General features: G+C 54.4%; 1 protein-coding gene across 1 annotated transcript in view; it reads left to right on the plus strand.

Moving 5' to 3' along the window:
• DIS3L2 (DIS3 like 3'-5' exoribonuclease 2) overlaps positions 1-4,019 on the plus strand; it is a 198,126-nt gene that overhangs the window by 188,547 nt on the left and 5,560 nt on the right. The window lies entirely within an intron of this gene.

Below are 4,019 nucleotides of genomic sequence, written 5' to 3' on the forward strand. Positions count from 1 at the left end.
GACGGAAGCTGTTCAGTAAATCACTCCCTCGTGTATGTGTCCAGCTCAAGAGTGCTACTTTGTAAAGTGCAGGGAGTGTCCTCTGGAGCTGGCTGTGTTGTCCCAGATCCTGTGTCCTGCTTTGACTTGTCCTGGTCCCTTCTGTCACATCATCTTTTTCTGGTGGAAGGAGCTAACAGGTGAATGCACTGGTGACATGCATTCCCTGGGGTCCCTGTCTGGTCCTGCTGACCATGGTGCAAGCCTGGGCTTTACCAGTGGCAGCACTTGGAGCAAGCCTGGCTGTGGGCCAGGAGGGACAAGCAAGGAGAAGGCAACTTGGTTCTGCCCTGGCACCAAGGAGGAGATGAACATTTTGGGAGCCACTGACTGGCTGAAATTTTGCCTCTGTGGTCTCCTGAGGCTGTGGTCTGAGAAGTGGTGGGTGTACTTTGAGATATCTCCCAGTACCTTGTTAAGATTTAGCCCTGTGAATACATGTTAGATCCGTACACAAAAGAGGTATCAGGGTTTTGGGGATGAAGTCTTCTGCGGGTAGATAGCAGACAGAGAGTTTGAGGAAGAAGAAAGAGGAACTTTTAAAGGAGATATTCCACAAGACTGGTGTCCCTCAGGGGTCCGTACTAGGACCGGTGCTGTTCAACATCTTCATCAATGACTTGGACAGTGAGATAGAGTGCACCCTCAGCAAGTTTGCAGATGACACCAAGCTGAGTGGTGCGGTTGACACACCAGAAGGCCGGGATGTCATCCAGAGGGACCTGGACAGGCTGGAGAGGTGGGCCTGTGTGAACCTCATGAGGTTCAACAAGGCCAAGTGCAAGGTCCTGCACCTGGGATGGGGTAACCCCCAGTATCAATACAGCCTGGGGGGAGAAAGGATTGAGAGCAGCCCTGCCGAGAGGGACTTGGGGGTGCTGGTGGATAAAAAGCTGGACATGAGCCGGCAATGTGCCCTGGCAGCCCAGAAGGCCAACCGTACTCTGGGCTGCATCAGGAGGAGCGTGGCCAGCAGGTCGAGGGAGGTAATTCTGCCCCTCTACTCAGCTCTGGTGAGACCTCACCTAGAGTACTGCGTCCAGCTCTGGAGCCCTCAGCACAAGAAGGACATGGAAGTGTTGGAGCGGGTCCAGAAGAGGGCTACTAAAATGATCCGAGGGCTGGAGCACCTCTCCTATGAGGACAGGCTGAGAGAGTTGGGCTTGTTCAGTCTAGAGAAAAGAAGGCTGCGGGGAGACCTGATTGCGGCCTTTCAGTACCTAAAGGGGGCCTATAGGAAAGAGGGGGAAAACCTTTTTAGTAGGGCCAGCTGCGTTAGGACAAGGGGTAATGGTTTTAAACTAAATCGGGGTAGGTTTAGGCTAGATATAAGGAAAAAATTCTTTACAATGAGGGTGGTAAACCACTGGAACAGGTTGCCCAGAGAGGTAGTGGAGGCCCCATCCCTGGAAACATTCAAGGCCAGGTTGGATGGGGCTCTGAGCAACCTGATCTAGTTGGCGGTGTCCCTGCTGACTGCAGGGGGGGTGGACTCGATGACCTCTAGTGGTCCCTTCCCACCCAAAACATTCTATGATTCTATGATTCTAAGACATGTTTTTGGCAGGAACTAAGGTGCCTGTGTGTTCAGGTGGGCTGTACAGTGCACTCAGGCCTGGCAAACCTGCTGTCTGGCACACTTCCATCATAGGCAAAACCCAGTTTACAGCTGAGCCCATCGGCCCTGCAGGGCAGCCTGTGTCTGGATGGCGAGCAGCGTTCCTGTCTGGTGGCATTCCCATCTGCCGGTGTTTCCCAGCAGGATGGTATTGCCACGTGTGCAATGAGTGCTCTCATTATTGGAAGTGGGGCATGAGCTCGAAGAAGCAGAAATCTGTCGTGATCCCGGGGTGAGCTTATGCAGTTGGCCATTTGCTGAACTCTTGTTTAGCTTGTAAATGGATTTTCAGACTTGCCCGAAGCCGTCGGCCAGGTGAGCAGAAGGTCCCCTTTAGGTCCTGTCTTTAGGGCCACTTTCCAACATGACCCAGGGTGTGCTCGTGGTGGTGGATCCGTGTGACCTCCAGTCCATAAGGAGGGACCACGGTGCTGCGGGGGCGAGAGACATCAGTGTTGCTCTCTGTGGTCTCTTGTCCCTGACCACACTCGCTGCGGGGTGGACTCACAGCTCCCCAAAATCCTGAGCAGTTCAGATTCCCACTGTTGTTCCTGCTGCTAAATGCAGAGGACGGGTAATGCAAAGCCACGTCATGCCCCTTGGAAAGGGCAGACAGCTACTAAGTGGGAGGAGCTTTCCCTGGGAGGAGGAGGTTTTGCTGTCTGCCACCAGCGTTAGCACAGATGGAAGAATCGGCCCCATCCTGCTCATGTCCCCAGATGCCATGGTCCCTCCTGGGGGAGAGGACAGATAGGAGTGCCGGCAGCTGTGGAGCACAGCCACGCAGGGGCCCGTGCCAGTGTCGAGGGCTGGGCCATCGCTCTGACAGATGCTGTGGCGAGACCATCCGGTCAGGGCCCTGAGTCGTCACCCGTATCCCTGCACACATCTCAGCCCCCAGTGATAAAGCTGGTGTTTCAGGGACAAGGCTGCAGGTGAATCAGCCAAACCAAGCTGCCCACAGGTTTAACCCATGGTCATGCCAAGCCTGTGTCTTCTGTCTTTGCTGCGTGCTGGTGGTCAAGACATCAGCCTCTTGGAGGAGGAGGGAGGTGGGAAGCCATGGGTAATGCGTGTGTCTGGGGCGGTGCCTGGATTGCCATGCCAGGAGCCTTGTAACAGATGAAGGAGCAGTGACATATTATTTTTCAGGGGCTCAGTCACTCGGGGATTCAATCTGTCCGTGAGAGCAAAGCCTCCCCTGGTTGGCTGGGGCTGATTTATTTCCAGGCTCCTCGCGGTTCTCCGGGGATTGTGGCAAACCCTGGGGATTTGAGACCACTTGTGAGTCAAATCTGTTGATGAGAAAACATCTGCTTTATGCCAGGCTGATGTCACTGGGTAGCGCTGTCCTGGTGGCAGGGATGGGTATCAGATACATGTTGGACTAGGCTCCATGCGGTGTGTAACCTTACCACAGCCCAGAGGAGTATTTCTGCTGTGATACCCAAGCTGATGCCAGCCTCAGCGAGAGCCATGAGCTGCCAAAAGGGTGTCATTAAAGGTGCTGGACCCAGCAGCATCTGGGTCAGGCCAGCACATCCATCAGGATGAAGTGCTCCAGGCAACAGCAAGCAGCGCATCTTTCAGCATCTTTTCCAACTTGAAACAAAGCAGGGGTTACCCTGCACTGCCAGGCACAGGGGAGGGATGAGCCCTTCCCAGTGGCTTTCTCATAGCAGGGATTCTGACCCATGCTCTGCTCTCTACCTACCTGTCATTGCAGGGATGTTCCTCCCTTCTGCCCAGGAGCCTGGCATAAGTGTCTGTAACCCCCCTGTAATTCCGTGCTGTCTGTCTGCACGAGGCCACTCATCTCCCACAGCAGCCTCCAGCGCTCAGCGCGTCTCCCTGCCCGACCGCGCAGAGCCTTGTTTGGTGGGAGCCCAGCTAATTGAGTGGAGACCGTACTTCGTGGAGTCCGTCAGAAACAATTTAATTCTGGGTTGTGGAAATTGGCAGCCGCCACAGCTCCTATCCCAGCTCTTGGGTCTCATAATAACGCCAGGACCAATGCTGCTTTTTTTAACCTGCTCTATTTACTTGCCCGGATCAGTGCGTTGCTGCTCAGCAGGAGCTGGCTGTGATGCTGGGCTGGAGAGTGGAGGATACAGCTGCCCAAACCGTGGATCCCAGGAGAGCTCTGTAATCAGAGCTGGCTACTCCTGTTTTTTTTAAATCACTTGCTCTTATTTTTAAATGGGTTCATTCAATTGCCACTGTGCTGTGACCCCGCCGCAACCCCCCTGACCCGCACAGCCTCCCCTCCCCGCCTGGACTCGGATCCCATTGTTTTCCCAGCCCAGAGAGGTGGTGTTTCACAGATGTAAAAATAAAAGCTGTAACATGTGGGATAACAGGG

The sequence above is a fragment of the Egretta garzetta genome, unplaced genomic scaffold (assembly GCF_000687185.1).
Source record: "Egretta garzetta isolate BGI_Z169 unplaced genomic scaffold, ASM68718v1 scaffold172, whole genome shotgun sequence".
NCBI lineage: Eukaryota > Metazoa > Chordata > Aves > Pelecaniformes > Ardeidae > Egretta > Egretta garzetta.